The 18,195-nt window shown below is 36.9% G+C and overlaps 1 protein-coding gene across 2 annotated transcripts in view; it reads right to left on the reverse strand.

The window, feature by feature from the left end:
• The window catches only part of LOC116431823 (nephrin), a 398,983-nt gene extending 382,272 nt beyond the window's left edge, over positions 1–16,711 (reverse strand). Inside the window, exon 1 of one of the 2 annotated variants that reach the window (XM_031987733.2) lies at positions 16,658–16,711. The gene's annotated coding sequence lies outside the window, so the exon portion shown is untranslated. Of the gene's footprint in view, positions 1–13,951; positions 13,998–16,657 lie in introns of those variants that run through there. The other variant, XM_031987731.2, reaches the window with a different exon arrangement.
• Positions 16,712–18,195: the final 1,484 nt, after the last annotated feature.

An 18,195-nucleotide genomic window follows, 5' to 3' on the forward strand; every position in this document is an offset into this window, starting at 1 on the left:
TAGTGGAAGCGGTACGAACTCCTTTTCCTCGGCACGCATCTCTTACTGTATCGAGATGGAGCCTTTCACCGGGGATCGCGTCGAACGTTTCACCTGCTACGAGAATAACGAATAAGGAGGAAAGAACTGAGAAAAGTCCTTCCCTACCTCCCTCCCTTCTCCTTTGCCGCGGCAAAGAAAATAAACGCTTCCAATGTCTACGTTTCTCGATATCGTGGATGCAACGAGGGCCCCGTTGTTCTCTTCCGTATCGCGTTATAAGCTCGTCGGCGATCGGAGCTGCATCTCAAAGTTGTACCTTTTTCGAGAGGGCGGATTAGGGGCGCGCAGGGTGCAGGCTAAGAGGATCTCTCGTTTTTTCCCTTCTTTCTCGAGATTGAATATGCTTGAAACGCGCGAACAGGTTGATTTCGCATGGTTTGTGCGCGGAAATACGATTATTTGGTGAGAAAACGTTGATTTTCTTGTGGAAATTCAGGGACTAAGTAATTAGGGGTTTTATGTTTAGAGTGGTATCGACACGGTGACACTTTCTAGCTACTGGAAATTATTCTCTCGGTTCAATCGGTTTTCCTCGATTGAGTTTACGAAGATTCTTATAGTTGGCATCGAAACGCGAAATATCCATCGTCATTTCATTGTAGTAGACGATATTATAAAAAAATTACTAGTATTATTAATTAGCAACATGATACCAGATTTATATACCAAAGCATGAATTGTCAAAAATTCCTATTCCCTGGAGATGAAAATATCAGCAAATAAACACTAATGCACTAAATTCATTAGCAACAGTACCATTCATTATACCAGTGCCAATAAATTTATTGTAATAGATAATATCATAAAAATATTACTAGTATTATAAATTAGCACTCAAAAATTCCTACTCCCTGGAGATTAAAATACCAGCAAGACGTTTAATCGATTAATTTCAATTAGATTCAGCGATGCTGTATTTCGTTCAAGAAAAGGTGAAATAATAGACCCACCTTCGAAGCGACTTTTATTTCTACGATCCGTATTGGCTGCCAATTTCAATGATGTTGCGGGTATTAAGCCTGCAAACATTAGCGCAGCAAAAGATTCGATAGTATCGAGGCACCACCGCAACTGAAACTAACAAGCGTCATCGGATTCGGTAGCTTTGAGGACGTTACATCCGTAACACGACGACTGAATCGGATTCAGGAAACACGACGGTCGCTGGTTGTCCGTGCAGGCCACTGTCTCTGAGGCCGCAGAAAATGTAAATCGACGTAATACTTGTAAAATCGACGTCCCTTACCAATTTTCCGTTACACCGAATGAAACCTTGCAATGAGACTGCAGGTTTTTATGCAAATACCGATTTCTACGAATTCATTTGAAACAACTGGACCTGAAAATTATTTCTTTCACCTATTGGTATTCTTGTTACAGTCTAATTAATATATAATCAAACATTTAAGTAACGCTTGATTTATGATTTCCCTCCTGACTACGATTATAGAATTTATTACTTAATTTGATCGGACAAAAGGAATGATGTGTTCATTATAAATCTAATAATAAATATTGACAATAAAAATTTAAGCTTGTATTGAATCATTTTCATTGGTACGTTCATAGTATTATACCTCTCACGTTGTGTTGAGTTAGAATTAAAGATCGATTTAATGGAGATGAGTATTCTACCAGTTACATGTACTAAATCTTATTTGGATAACTTCATTGTGATTCCAGTTTATGTTCAAACATATATTCCAAAAGAAAACAGACTCGCACGAGGAAGAGAGAGTTTGGATATCGATTATCGACGAGCTAATGTTTAGCACCTATGATACCAGAAAACCAACAAAGGAACACTTCATTATAAGCAAATCATGTAATCCTAAAGCTTCATCTTACGTGTACATCCCTTATTTTGTTAATATAATTATCAATTTCGAGAACTTTAATAACTTGCTTTGATGGACAGATATCCAGTTCGGGTAAACTAATAAAAACTGCGGGCAAGTTCGGCATGTCTAGCGAGGAACTTTCTGGAAGCGCGGTATCTCGCAACGCGAACAAGCATTTTGGATCGTCGTTGACTTAATTAGGAAAATTGGATCATTTTCAACCAAAAAAATGTACTTCCTCAATAAAAAACCTTCGGAAATTAAAACAACCATTTTAGACACCATCGAACAATTTCTTAACGCTAGAACACCGGATTGTTATAAGAACAGAATGGAAAGAAACTAGAAAATTGTTGAGAACTATATGTAGAATCGGATGCCTGTTATTTCGATGAAAACTACCGATTACTAAAGAATTGTTACAACCTGCCATAAAAGATAGAACTAGAACACATCGAACGGTGAAATGATAACAGTCAGCAACCTTTTAATATGTCGCAAATCTTCTCCGAGGTCGCGGACGAATTTCATTTCACGAGATCAATGGTGCATTATCCTCCGTAAATATTAATATCTCGTTGAAACAAGGTTATCTCGCACACCCCGCAGCATTCGAGAGTAACGATTTTGTTTCATTAAATATTCTTTGTCATTTTCGCGTCTATCGGTCCGGTCGAACCCCTTTTTCTACCGGGGATTGCGGAGCTGGTGGCTGACGTCTCATACGTTCCACCGACAATTCTGCGGATTTAATATCGCACGGCTTAAAGACAAAGGAATTCATTACTAACGAACGGTGGCTTCACGGACGTCCGTGGCTGAGGAACGGCGCAGCGCAGTGGCCTATGTCCTACCTGAAACCGATCGAGATATCTGACACGCGACCACTTATTGCTCTACCTGCACGTAGGTTACACACATGCATATATGCATGTACCACGAATTAGAACAGTTTTAAATGATTCCTCGCCACATATGTATCACCGCGTTTCTAACGTACCTTTCACACCGTTCTAGATTACTATTCACTGAAATCAACGAATAACTTTAATAGTTATCGCCGTTCCCAGCATTCCCTGCTGGAGTATAAAATATGTTATCAACGCGACGGTAAAGGAGGTTTTGTGTTATTGACGTTTTATCCACCGTAAGCCTGTTAATCGGCTTTTCGAGTTCGAATACTGAACACTAGATTTGCCGAACCTGTGAATTTGATGGATAATGGAAGTTGTTAAGCATTATTTGATGACGGTTCCAGTCGATTTTCATTCGTGCGAGTATTAGAATATTTATTGTAATGCTAAAGTGAGTGTCGACGTGTAACATTGATATTTTTCGTGTAGTTCTGAAATATATCCTCGGATAGATTTCCAGATGCAAGCAACTCGTTACTCCCAGTAGGAGACTTTGCTCCGCTTCGGCAGGTAGCCATCACGAGATCACGAAACCACGGTTCCAACAGCGATAGTCCCATGGTGGGGCGACGCGCTCGTGTGCAGAGTGCGCGAGACTTCTGACGTACAATGCAGCGAGCGCGTGAATGTGTTACGTACATGACGACATTTCCCCAGTCCCAGCTGCCACTTGCTCTCGCCGTTACCCCTGCTTTCGCTCCGAGGCAACCGAGGACGCCCTTGTTTCGCTACAGACGAGTTGGCTATCATTCCCTTTTACATTACATTCAAGCCGAGGGTCGAATGGAACTGCTAAAACTTTCAGTTAATTATGAAATGATTGTAATTCCAGGACTATTATCTGTTCTGTCCCCAGAAGCCTATTATAAAACACTGCGCGTTAACTGAATCTTATGTTTCGCAGAGTTTTCTATAAATAAGAAACCTTGGTACTCTTCGAGTTAAAAAGAGTAAACTCGCCTGATGCATTCTCGTTTGCTCTACAGTTCTTGATCAAATAATTAGGGCTATCTATGGTTCTCAACATTTTTCACGATGATTAAGTATTAGAAATCGAGAAAGCGATTCGATAACCATTTGTTCATCGTAGCGTTAGATTGTAGTAAAAGAGACAATTGTAACATTAAATCTGATGTGGAAACGAACCTGATCCTACTAGTATCCAGAATGTGCTTAAGCTTCTGAAGTAAATCAACCTCCTGAGTTCATTGTAATTATGCCTATCCCGAAAATCTTGAATTATGTATCAAGTGCTATTAAGTAACAAGTAATGTATCCAAATACTGGTAGTCTCGAATAGCTTTACTGTTAATGTGACCACCATAAAATAAACCTACATAAGAAAATAGAAAATTAATATGAGGAAACAAACAGTCACATGTACCGTCCGTTGCAGCGAACCTGGCACTCTCGTCTGAGTGGTCAGATTCGAAGTCGCACGCCTAATTGACTGAGATGCTCATGCCCACCAATCGGGTCGCGCGATGAAGAGTGAGGAAAGTCGTTTCCAGATTCACAATTGGACTTCCCGAAGCGAATGTCTCCGCCCCTATGACGTCACGAGTGCCAGGTTCCCAGCAATTAACGGTAAGTAAACATCAGATAAACAGAAGACACTCGTTGCTGATCTTTTCGAAGCCTTTTTTGGCATCAACGATAGCCCTAAATTTCTGACCAGGAATCGCAGAGACGTGTAAATTTGTAATCTATTCAGGATTATTTTTGTGCTGGCAACGAATATGTCACGAAGAAACCCCAAGAGTCCCCCACTTTGCACATTATGTAGAATTTGTCGCTACCCTGGGGTTACAGGAGCAAACAATGAAGTTTACTATTTGCCCGGTGATATTCGTTTGCTGTACAAGGAAGGCGATGCGGGACGGCAATAGAAAATTTAACGACCCCTGAATCTCTAACGATATATTGTTACATCTGTGGGCTGCAGCCGGACCTGAATTTTCGCGAATAACCACGTTTATTATCGCGCCGGTGTCGTGTGCGATACGGGCTTTCTTCTTTTGTCTGTTAGTAGATCAAAAAGGCTTTCAGCTTGACGCTTTTGTCATCCGGTTTTAAAACACGGAGGCTAATGAATGATCCGAGATTATAAACTGCTGTATTCCAGTCCGTAGAATAATTCCTGTGTTAACTTTTTAAGCGGATTTGTATCGCGACCCCGATGCGATCAGATCACAAAGATAGGCTCCAAATATGGTTCGGCCGCTATAATCGTCTTTAATCAGGGTGAACCACTTAGTATCGGCAGTTACAGTGTCTCCGATGTTTCGAGTAGAATGGAAAATCATTTCGATGGAAAAACATCTATAAACTTACCATCGTGTCACATATCGGATCAATGTCTTTGATCGTCAAATTTATATAGTGCAATGGTAACACATTGCCGATTTTTAATCTATCGTTTAATTGCTAGTCCTACATCAATGTAACATTCTATATATGCATAACACGAATGCAAAGTAAAAGTACAAAATCGAATTCCTTATCCTTTCTCGTAAGTTACAAATTTCGGTTTGATTGATGTTTAAACGTACATCAATATAATCATCGACGTTCGCATTTCTAGTAGCTTGATTTGAAGTTGATTGACGTGTTTCTGTAAAACAGAATATACAATGCTACCCGTTTACACTCCAGAGACCCTCAGTCCTCATACGATCTGATAGATCAAAATGATCAAATTCAATATTTAATATTAAGCTTCGCATAATACATTGATATGTTATAGATATTGAAATCAAATACTTTTGTTCCATAATTTACATGCAATTTCGTCAGGCAGTTTCAAAGAATGTTCTTTATATCTCGTCAAATGATATTGCATATTTCCAGTGAAATAATTCTCGAGTGCAACGAGTAAAACACTTCCAGACGATGGCATAATTTATTTTTCAACTCCTGACATCTCACTGGTCCCGATAAACACAACTCGACACCGTACGTTATTAAAAACCGAATTTGCGATAGAGCGTCCATTCATCGAGCACTGTGAAAATACTTCAAAAACATAACGCATGTAAGCTAAAGGTGACGAAGTTCCGCTCTATCGGTTAACCGATTGGTCCACCGGTAAACTGACTGACCCTCATTACCATGGTTTAAGCATCGGTAGCGCAGAGTAATACTGAGAATCCATTGATGAGGCTCTCGCCTGTAAGCCGCTCCCTTTTCGAAAAATTAATCCGACGTTTCCCTAATTACTTTCTAGCTTCGTCGGCGGGTCATGTAATACCCAGATGCGCGCGAACTATATCATACTGGACCATTGAAGCTTCGAACCTCTCATTAGCAAAGAAAAAGCAGGGAACGTTACGAATACCTGCAATAATCGTTATCTACAATGACACACGAAATTCTCGTGAAAAATCGTCGTATATATGATTCTGTTTTCACACGATAGATGTAGTATGCTATTATATTCCGTATAAAAATATATATTGTGCTTTTGTAGGTATTTATTCAATATATACAGAGATTAGCTCGAGCTCTGGGGAATCAGGAAAATAGTGTAATGAAGCGTTTGAAGGTTCATGTTAGAATTTTGCCGACTGCTTTTGATCAAACGAAATTCTACGGAAAAAAACGAATTGTTCTCCAATTCGCGTTGAAACAAATGAATGGTGTGGAAGAAGGGAAAATATAATTCGTGTAACAATAGAATTCGGTGTGTTTATTTTTCTGAAGTGTAACACTTCAAAGTTTACACTGAAATTGGGGAAATATATTATGGAAGAATGTGAAGAAAAATGATGACAGAGATAGGGAAGTATACATTGTTTTGATTATACGATTATCAATTATACGGTTGTTGTATAATTGATATGATTTTTCTATAAAAGTAAAATTATGGATATATTTAGAAGGATAAACAAGAGCTTGCATAATTTCTGTTTGCTTGTTTACTTCTGTTTTCAAGGATTACATGGTACAAAGGGTTATATAAACGCTGAATTGCGTTAGAAAATTGTTTTTCTGCGCGAGATTACATTCTATAAGGCTGTTTTTGTTCCTCGGTTGAAAGTACCGCATGGTTTTAACGGCAACGCCGAAAAATTTCATTGAAAAATTTGTAAAAACTGCGGCGATGGAGCGGCCCGAGCTCCATTTTGATAGCCATGTTTGCGGTGCCAGAAATATGTTGAACTTTTATCTAAATCAAACAGAAATATTCTGTCAAAGTAGACATATAAAACTGATGTTTATATTAATGGAACGTGTTCTACGCGATTTCCAATAGTATTTCGGTCTTTCGTTAAATGTCAGTTATTTCGTATAGAACATTCGATTTTCTAAAAGAAACGTTATTTTGTTAGAAAACCGTGATATTCTATGAAATTTACGACAAGCACTGAATATATTTACACGAAACAATTAATTATGCAGAATTTCAGTTGAATAATTAATAATTGTACTTTCAACGTGTTTATTCGAAAGTTAAATCAATTAATGGAAGAATGCTTGAACTCAAATGCCCCCGTAAGTATTGCTTAAAATAATATTATGTGGAATAACTGATAAATTATTTTTTTTTTAATTTTGACTTACATAGACAACTTTCATAATTTTAAGCACAAACATGAGCGAGTCAAACTCTCAGTAAAAGCATTCACAGAACTTTCATGAGGAAATGCGAATGTTCAAATATATATTATTTGAATAAATAAATACAACTTATAGATCGTATTTTATTAATGTTAATGCGTTTGCACGGAAAAGAAGTAAAAGGATTAAAATTAATAACTCGTCACTACGAAACGCCGTGCTGCATCGATTGTTGAGACTGCAAACACGCAGACGGACGATTAAATTAATTCGAGTGCATGCAGTAAGGAACACACTGATTGAATAGTCCCGATAGAAATGTGCATTGAATGTCGGAACAGATTCAAACGCGGTTAAGGATATTACTTAACACATTGACAGCCCCCGATGTAAATTTACGTGATTTTAAAGTCCGTATGATTAATTGATTTCCACGAGCATGATTTTACCATATATTCGCATCGAGTAATACGGACTTCATGTTTCCTTTGACGTAAGAGTATTATATTTCATTTCTCTTTCGTTATAAGGTTCACACATCATTTTCAGTTAGAAAACCGTGCGACTCCTACTTGAAGAAGTAGAAGGAATACGTGTAGAAAGAACTATGTACACATGACTACTAAAAGATATGAAAGAACGTACAAAAATAGATTACATTACGATAAATCAAAATAGAATTTAGTATAACTTGCGATCATTAAACTGAAAATTGTATGAGTCCATTGCAGTTTCTGTGGTTTAAACTAACTTACAGTTAGTTTAAGAAAGAATTTAGTAGAATATTTCAATGAGATTTTTATTTTATTTCGTCCAGAATAAAATTGTTAATCAAAGGACAAAAATCTTCTCTATCATATACATGATTAAACTTCTGTTTCTCGACTTATCTGACATTTTTCTAGAATATTTTCAAACATTTGAACGTTTTATTGCGTATAAGAACATCGGTGTACAATGTTCGCAAACGAAAATAATAATTAGTTGACAAATAAATGAGCCAGTCACACGAAAACACATTCGCTCCAATGAAATTGTTATAGCATAAATGATCAGCATAGCTTTCAGCGTTGCCGTACCCTTCAGAAATCAATGTACACAGTTCCACGATCGTTTTATTGGCTGAACACTCTCCTTTGTCTTGTTGACAGAAACAAAACCGGGTAGTGATGACCGAATGAGAGGAGCAGGGAGCCTCATGATATAGAGGTGATGGCGCCATTGTTATAACGGGGTCAACAACGCGCCTGTACAATGGAGGAATACTGCAATTGACCTTTAACGAATTTAAGTGACCTTCAATCACGGGTCATTATACTCGAGTGAAAAGTTGTCTCGCATTTTTCGAGGCTCGCCGAAATAAATTACTTGTTTCCTCCATTATTCCCAAAAATAGACTCGCACCATTTCCACGCATTTGCAAGGTGTCCGTTCGTTAACGTGTTGACGTAAATACCGTCTATAGCCGTAAAATGCTCGTGGACGTAGGTGAAAATGACGGCAATGGCTGCCCTATATTCTTAGTATCATAAACAAAGAATATAATCATTTTATTCGGAGAGTAGGAAATCTTCAACGGACTACCAACAACTATTAATTAACGCATTGCGTACCGGCTAATTTTCAGAAAACTGAATGGTGCAATGGCGATTTTCAGTGAGAAAAATTCAAATATCAAATTGTTATGTAATATATTTTAAACTTTTTCTAACATTTTTCAACATTTTCTTCAATGTTGTGGTAATTACCAAAGTTGCATAGCTCTCTATAAAGTGTCTTTATAGAGATTTCCCGTTACCAGTACGCAATGAGTTAACAAAAAGGGAATTGCGTTAAAGAGGGACGAGAGAAAGTAATCCTGATGCTTCCCGTCTTTCTTTTCCCTTTTGTAGAGTATAAAAAGAATTGTCTTTGTCGTCCCGTACGATTTCAATGTGAGCGACAACGTGTTAGCACTGAAACTACCAAGCAGTTCAATTGACTATTTGAAATTTCTTTATAGAAACTCTAAGACTGCGTCTATTGACACTTTAATTGACTTACTAACTCAATTTGCGTATTACTGAAATAATCTCTTTAATAATATCTCAGAGAAACTCTGGTAATTTTAATGTTGAACACGATGATTAACCATTTCGGCGAGCTGAAAGTCGCAGGCAAATAATTAAATTCCTCGAACAGCAAGAGATCATCGCGTAGTTTCCTTTTTCTATTATTTAAAAACTCGATATATAACTTAGTTTCATCTGCCGAAGGATTCGTATATTCCAAGGAATCTTCGTTCGCAAAGGCTCACCACCGACGCAGATATAAATCACTCCGCGATGACACTGCTACTTCGAAGCTTCAATTAACCGAATCTTTTTACAGCTGTTCACGTTACGGCGAATCAATAAGTCGGCGAATATCGATTGCGAATTCGAGCAACGGTAAGAAGGCCGACATTCATCTCGCGCAACGATGTTCGAAGTTCGCCGGGAGATATTTTCGGATCGGCTGATTCGAGGACCAGCGCCGCCAAGAACCCGTCTGAAGAAACGGTAGATGGGAAGGGCACAAAACATTCCATTAGGTGCCCTCGTAATAGCTTCTCGAGACAATGCGGCTTCCATGACGTGGCCGCTGGGGAAGGACAATGGCACTACACCCTGGCAACGATGGGTACGTCCGTGTCGTTACAATCAAAACAGGACATGCACTGTAGAAGCTTATTTAAATGAATACCGCGGATCCCATAGGCGTTGGAGGCAGATTAAGACATCATCCAATTGCTGCTGTCTACCGATACCGCACCGCCGTACACAGATACGGTGAAATAAATTAGGTTCGCTCGTGTACTTATGGCTAGAGACGCGTGTATGGTTTGTTCTCTGTATTAATGAACGGTTCATTGTTATTACCCGCAGTTTCCACGTGTTTTAACACTAAACCTACCAGACGGGGCAGAATGACCCGTTCTTTCTGCAATCATTAACCCTCTGCGGACGAATGTCAGCAACTAAATCGCAAACAAATGATTTAATTATTCGAACAGCAAGAGATCAGCACTTCGTTTCCTTTCTTCTATTAATTAAGCAATTGATATATAATTTAGCTTTATCTATTGAAGGTTTTGTACATTTTAAAGAATCTTCGTCCGTAAAGGGTTGTAAAGAGAACAGATGCGTCTGAGAGCGTATTAACTCAGTTCTAGATTAATTAAAGTCTCTAAACTTACTAAATCTACCAGACGGGTCAAAATTACCCATTCCCGATTTGTTCTTTCGGCAGTTATTAGAAAGAGAACAGACGTTTTCAATTTCATTTCGAAAGGTGTATTTAACTGCTCGGTAGTTTTAGTGTTAATATTCTCTTCTGAGATAATTAATTGATATTAATTGAAAATAACACATGAAATGTCCGATTTTGGTTGGTCAGTGCTTTAAGTTCTGTTTGAACTAAAACCATAGATATCTTTTGCCATATTTTATATGTAACTCCGAGGGCTGACCTTCCTTTGTTCAACCGACAGGGGCCAATTTTGCTCCATGACAATGCTCGACCACATGTGTCACAAATAACGGTGCAAAAGTCGAACACATTGAATTATGAAACTTTACTTTATACCCCATATTCGTCGCATTTTCGCTTTCTCAAACATTTAAGTCGTTTCCTCAAAGAAAAAACCTTCATTAATCAAACAACCGTTGAAAACACCATTAAACAATTGAGTAATACTAGATTTTGACTTGATTTTTATAAAAATGAAATAAAAAACTAGAAACTTATTAAAAAGAATACGTAGAATCGAATGACTGTTATTTCGATGAAAAATATTGTTTATTAAAGAATAATTAATTATGCACCTTCTTTGCTACCGTACAAAATCTGTTTGAAATACTCGTTCGCATGACAAAGAGTTCAGAAGTCGAATAGGATACAGAATAAATTAGTACACCTTGTTCATTCTACTAATAAAGTAATAAATCTCACTTTGCCGGCTATCCATGCACCTAGATATAACCTCTATTAAATTCCCCGTAGCTGTCTCTTTGTGATAGGCGTCGTGTAAGCTTATAATAATCGCGACTTATCCTGTTGAACAAGATCGCGCACAATGGGACGGGGAAAAGAGCATTGTGTTCTTCAAACGACTATACGGAGACTTTTCCATGAAATATTATTTCTTCGAAAACGACTTAAAACGAATCCTTTAGTCGCTTATTTTTCAAACATGCAAAATTACGGATTAGAATTATTTGTTCTCTTTTCATCATTTTAACAAGTACAGGGTACAATGTATAACAGTCAGTGAGGAAGGTTCGATACCCTTTTAAATTGAATAATTCAAAATATTTTCGTTGCTCAGGGTTCTATCTGTATAGGAACAAACCGGACGAAATGTTACTGCTTAGGATAAAAGAATAATGAAGGCCTTGGCAAGAAACGACTCGAACTTTTCGATTGACCCATCAATTTACGAGCAATTTGCAATAATAGATTAAATTGGTTGCCCTGTAGAATGATTTTAGGCACGACAGGGGTAGCGTCGATAAAGTTGGCAGCGTGAGTTAACGACGCTATAGTAACAGTCTTTTTCAGGAAACACAAGAGAGAGAATAGCTCGTCTAGATTTTTTGTCTAAACTTTTAGATACAATGATGTTCAGAATTATTATTATAACAGAAAATAAGCATTCTTTTCTTTTGTAAACACATTATCCGAAAATTTCTGAACATGCTGAGTTATTTATTTCTGAAAGAATACGTATAAATAATAGATTATAATAACAAAGAATTTTTAAAGCTTTTATTGTGTATGAAAAGTTCCACAAATTATTTAGTCGGGAACTTTTAAATGCCAATGTAATTCTCGTGGCACTTTTCTAGCTTAGATATTTTCCCTGTTTCTTTTAAGCGACGAAACACTACATTCTTCTAATGAGAAAAACTAAGCCTCTTGTAAATCTCATCTATTATTAAATGTGGAAACCAAATGTTTGAAAATCGATGATTCGCCGTAGGAAAAACGCGATACAATACGAAAATGGACTGACCAGATGGTTTTAAATTATTTTGATTCTTTAATATTTTATTGGAAATTCCAATTTTATTTCACTTTGTGCAGCAACGTTTCAGTATTTTTATATCACTGTGTTGTCGGTAATATTTCACATATCGCTATTTCTCGATACCATACTGTATATAGTATCAAAACCATGACATTTGTATCGCATTAATATTACTTACTGAACACATATTTTTATTTTTCATCGAAACGCGAGAATTAGACAGTTCTCCGCGCATATAGGAATCGGAATAAATTCTGTAAAATGATGTCCCCTATTTATATCGGCGCCACTGGGTACGAGTACATATGTGCATAGTCGTATGTAAATCTAATACATGTAGTTCGAAGCGTACATAAAATTCTATGCATAATTCGTTCTTGAAACCGGCGTACAATGGAAACTCTACCATGGATCAAAATGACCCCGGATTCGGCTGTCGCGTCCGTCCCAGGCCGAGCACGTCATTCGAGGGTTAAAAGCGGTTCCAAAGTTGACTGCGCGAAGAAGTGCTGCGCCGAATGACGGGGACGATGCGAAATCATTAATAAATATGACAAATAACAACGGCTCAAGGTGGAATCCGCGTGGAATGCCAAATAAGGGAATACGGGAGCATCATTAATTTCAGTTTGCTGTGCCCTTGAATATTTACCGTTCGATACATCGTCTGGCGAATAACTTTCGATCAGTGCTCTCTTACGGAGTGAAAAACTATACCAGTATATCATTCTCTAAGAATTAATTATCGGAAGTGTATCATTCTTATTTTTATCCAATGAAATAATCGACGAGAAAACTTGTCTATGAATAGCAAGATTGAAAGAATTGAATATTGTAAGGATTTTTAGATTTAATTCGTTAGTAACTGAAGTATTTCGCTTAATAGGTGATTTTTAAATAATTCATAGAATTATTCTTATAGAATAATTTACAAAATGTCCCATCACTCTTAGAAGAATCCTTTAATCTTTTTTAATGATATCCCATGAAAAAGTGAATTGATTTTATAGATAAATTTGGCTGCAAGTATGAACATTTCCTAATTATACTAGATTTTTTATCGTCGTGAGTAGAAATCGGAAAAATTCTAACATACTTATAGTTACTAATTTAACATAAAAATGTCGTTATGTCCAAACCTTCACATCATTTCCCAATGAAAATTGAAACTCATAGTGCTGTCACGAATAAACGAGATTTTTGACTGACCTATAACAGTTCAAATGATTCAATAAATATTTCTCGAAAGGACCAACAATTTCTAAGCATTCTTACGAGATAAACGTTAAAACAAAAAGATCGGGAAACTCGAAGTAGTGCAGTTTGTTGCTGTTAGACAAATCACGATTCACGGATGTCACACTAGCGAGAATACATTTCACTTATGAGCTTCCGGTTAAGCCGTTAAGGTGGACAGACGGCTTAAACACACAGAGACACGATAAGTCGGGACGCGCCATTTTTGCAAAGACGCGTAACCGTTACCGTCCGTGACAACGAAACTGGCACTCTCGTCTGAATGATCAGAGTACATTTCAAAGTACCGTCCGTTGCAGGGAACTTGACACTCTCGTCCGAATGGTCGGATGCGAAGGCGTACGCCTTCCCCACATGAATCTTTGGTTCTGGCGTATGATTCACTGAGGCGCTCACGCACACTAATCGCGTCGCGCGACGAAGAGTGGGGACAGCCTTTTCCGGACTTACAATTGGATCTCTCGGAGCGACTGTCTCCGTCCCTATGACATCACGAATGCCAGGTTCGCTGCAACAGACGGTATCTTCGAGCACAAAGGAAAATAACGAAATCAAACATTTCTTGTTATTTGTATCTTCCATTCCATAACAATTTTTTCAGAGCAGACCAGATAATCACAATATTTCGACCAACTGAAAATAACACAGATAGCCATTTCTAGAATGCACCTGAATAAACCCTTTGCGCTCCTATTTCGAGCATGACTCGACATCAGTTTTATTCACAGATTTACTTCTTTGTCAAGATATTTTTCAAATGGATTATATTATTATATTATTTTCAATTGAAATATTATAAAACATAAAGAAACTATATGAAACTATATAAGAATGACCAAAAACTTGAATATAATTTAATGTTTCACTTAAAAAATCAATACAGTTCATAAGCAAAATATGACCGAAATTTCCGAGGCACGGAACGTGTTAAATAAGACTTGAAGTTTATCGATAGGTCAGTACAGTTTCTTTAACATCTTGCCTTACGATACAGCTCGCACGGTTTGGCTTACTGTATCGCTGTTAACTTTCATGGTATAATGAGCAAATAAGCATCCTAAAACAGAAAAGATATTGCATATAAGTTTCTGGTGCGGCTCGGTTTACTCGGCATCGTAAAACTTTCATTCTTTCGTATACAGCACCATAAAACTTTTATTTCTTCCCCTTAGTTAATTAAGCAACTGGAAAACCGTGCAAGTCGAGAGAAAGTATAATATGCAATGTAACGCGGAACCAAAGTTCTAAGCAGTTCAGTAATACGGATTCGGATCGAAAGTGTTTACGCGCTGTTCACGCGGCGAGTAAGAAATTGTCGTGTCTAGAAGGGAATACGAGGTTTCTTCCGTTAACTATCGCAGCACTAACTTCGACTACCAATGAGATGCCGTTCGAACCCTCGTTATTAAGTTGTAACTAACTTGAGCCTACATAATAACTTAATAAACCTCTATCAAGAGTTTAGAGAGTTTTCATTTTACGAAATAGAACCTTTTTACGACTCGATTGCGTTCGTTTAATTTGCCAAATATTATTTAACAGCTTCACGCATCTGGCGCACAATTTTCTTATCGGATAATCAAGTGATTCCAAGTGAAAACGTGTAATTGAGATTATTATAAACGCATTTACTTACATTTTCACTGATTGGAATATAATTTTATAAACTTCATTTCGAATTCCGACTGTTCAGCAGCTAAATTTGAGGCGAAAAATAATTAATTTCACCGTTTCAATTATTTCTCTTCTCCTTCCATTAATTTATTCTAAAAACATATGAATGTAAAATTCAATATTTTCTGTTCGGTAGATGTTTCTTACGCAGAATAATTCATCTAATTCCACGAAACGGTGATATAAATTAGGGTTCTTGGCTGCGTTAATGTGGAGCAATGTAATAAGTGAGCTTCGATCCTGCTTATTACGTATGGCAGCTATACACTTGTATATCATTGCACTCAATTAACTCCTTCCTAGGTACACCTCGCAAACATTTGCATTGTTTCGTAATGTTGGTACACACCGGTCATTATACAAATGATATAATGACCATAAATCTTCTTTAAACTAAATGCGATTCTGCTAGACTATTAATACAGACATTGCACCTTACAACGTCGATTTTGAGACTCGCAGTGAAAACTATAAGTTGAATTTAATAAATCTAACCACCATTTTCCTCGGAAATTAAAATAAAATTCTACTATTCTATTATTAATAGATATTTTAATCTATTGTAATGAAACAATCAAATTGCGAACATAAAATTTCTTTCCATCCAGCAAGTAATTAAGAAAAATATATCTTGTAATAAACATATCTTTTAAAATAGGATCTGATATCAGATAATATTGATGTTCGTATTTACGAAACGGCGTTAAATAAATCGCCGCGCGTGCGTCGTCTTCTGTATTCTTTAATTGCCATTCGATTTGTTAATTACTACTTACTAGAAAACCGTCGCAGCACACCATCTGTCAATTATAATCACCGTCCCAATTACTTGGTTTAATTAAAAGCATTAAAATTGGTTACGGAGATAAATTTGAATTGAAACGTACTTTGCAACAGTTGTGTAACATTTCGAGAGCACTGGAATAATATTTCGCCGTCGTGTGTATGAAAGGAAACTTCACACACGGGAAACATTTTACTCAGGATAACATAGTGGATTCACTGACAACCACGCGAAATTATAATCTTGCCGACAGAAATGCAAATAAATATTAGAACATCGAGTAACCGTTTACCCTTCGAATTTTTCGTGTGATTTATGAAATAACAGGGGAACGACCAGTTATTTCTCCAAACCTGTCAACAGTTAACTGAACAATTTTAAAATATCAATTTATCAAATATACATAATTTTCATTGATGCAGTGTAATCATCAAATAACGGTCGTTTCAGCTGTAATAAATATATACTTACAAAAAGAAGCATAAGTAATTTTGATGATAGACAGTAGAAGATGCAAAAATTAAAATGTACTCACAATTTCATCTTTAAAGTAGAAACCATTTGCTGCCATTTCAGTCAATCGATTGGCAAATTTCTGTAACAATTGTAATCATCAATTTTTATAATTGTATACAGTAAAGTGCAGTGTTCTTTTAATTACGAGGGCAAACGAATAAGAAGAGACGTACTCAGTTCCGAAGTTACTTTGGACCCACAGTATTATGTACGAATTAATTATAATTCACTAATTGTGCTTCCGGCCGGAAAAGGCGATTGTAAAATAATATCTAGATGGCCGACGAGATGCACGAGACGCTGAAAAAAGGGATTACGTTGGAGAAGTTTTACCTGCCCAAAAACACAGAAGCAACGAAAGGAAGTAGAACGTGAAAGTGCACGCGACCCGCGGACTGCACGCAATGAGCATGCGTTAATCTATGCGAATGCGGCCCAAAACCATCAAGATTAGAGTCGGAGTTAATTAACTCCCACTTTGACCAATTTATTTTTTACATTTCGCTCCGCCTGCTCATTGTTTCCTGAAAATTGACGGTCGTTCGATAAAATGTTCTTCATGTTACACGGGTCGCATTATTGTAAAACGTAGGACAGGGGTTTTCCCGTCGGTTAATCAGTTGTTATTAATTATTCTAAACGACTATCAAGGATTATCAAGGATTATAAATTATTATAAAGGATTACAGATGTTTAGGAATGATTGAGAATGGTTACAAGTGATTAAAAATTATTATAAATCATTATAGATTGTTATAAATTAAATCGTCTTCTCCGTCGTTGGACAATTCTAGTGTTTCGGTTCGTGTATATAATTTATTTTCATATTACTTCTTTCCTATTAGAATCATTGTACTAGCAGGACCTCCTCGCACAATGAAAATTGAAATATTCCACGAATCCCATTTATTCCATTAATTCGAGTGAATAGCCGCTTAGTCGAACTCGAAACTCACAGAACACGCTTTTCGTTCTCTAATTTCATTCCCAACAAGATAGAAAACAGTGTACATTCACTGAACAGTTTACATGAAAGTTAATCCGATTTGATGTATACATTTGATTGATATTTAATCAGATATAACGAAAATGAATATAAAATGAAATTCATTAAACACTTTCTACTCGCAACATAACACTTTCATCCTCGAAACCTACGAACCGGTAGAGCAGGTATTGATTTCCATGTTAAGCAAATAGAATCCAGTTATTGTATCGCATCGGATCGCAATAGAAACTCCGGATACCAATTTACCGGAAGAATTACGTTGATCGATAATTTTAATTAGTTCGTATGGATCGCTAATAACGCGAATGAAAGCAGAACCGCCGGATTGTGGCTGTGCGTGTAATATGATAAACAACTATGAAGATATGTTGCGAGCGAGTGTTGTAATAAAGCTTATAATGGTGTATTTAGGGAACTGCAACAGGATATTAATATTATAATATGAAAATGAACGTTTGTCCGGCTATTTAGTGTTTTCTGACCGTAGGACCAATTTGTATTCCATAATTGACAGCTGTCGCGACGTGTACCTAATATACAAGGTGTCT

Source organism: Nomia melanderi, chromosome 3 (assembly GCF_051020985.1).
Source record: "Nomia melanderi isolate GNS246 chromosome 3, iyNomMela1, whole genome shotgun sequence".
NCBI lineage: Eukaryota > Metazoa > Arthropoda > Insecta > Hymenoptera > Halictidae > Nomia > Nomia melanderi.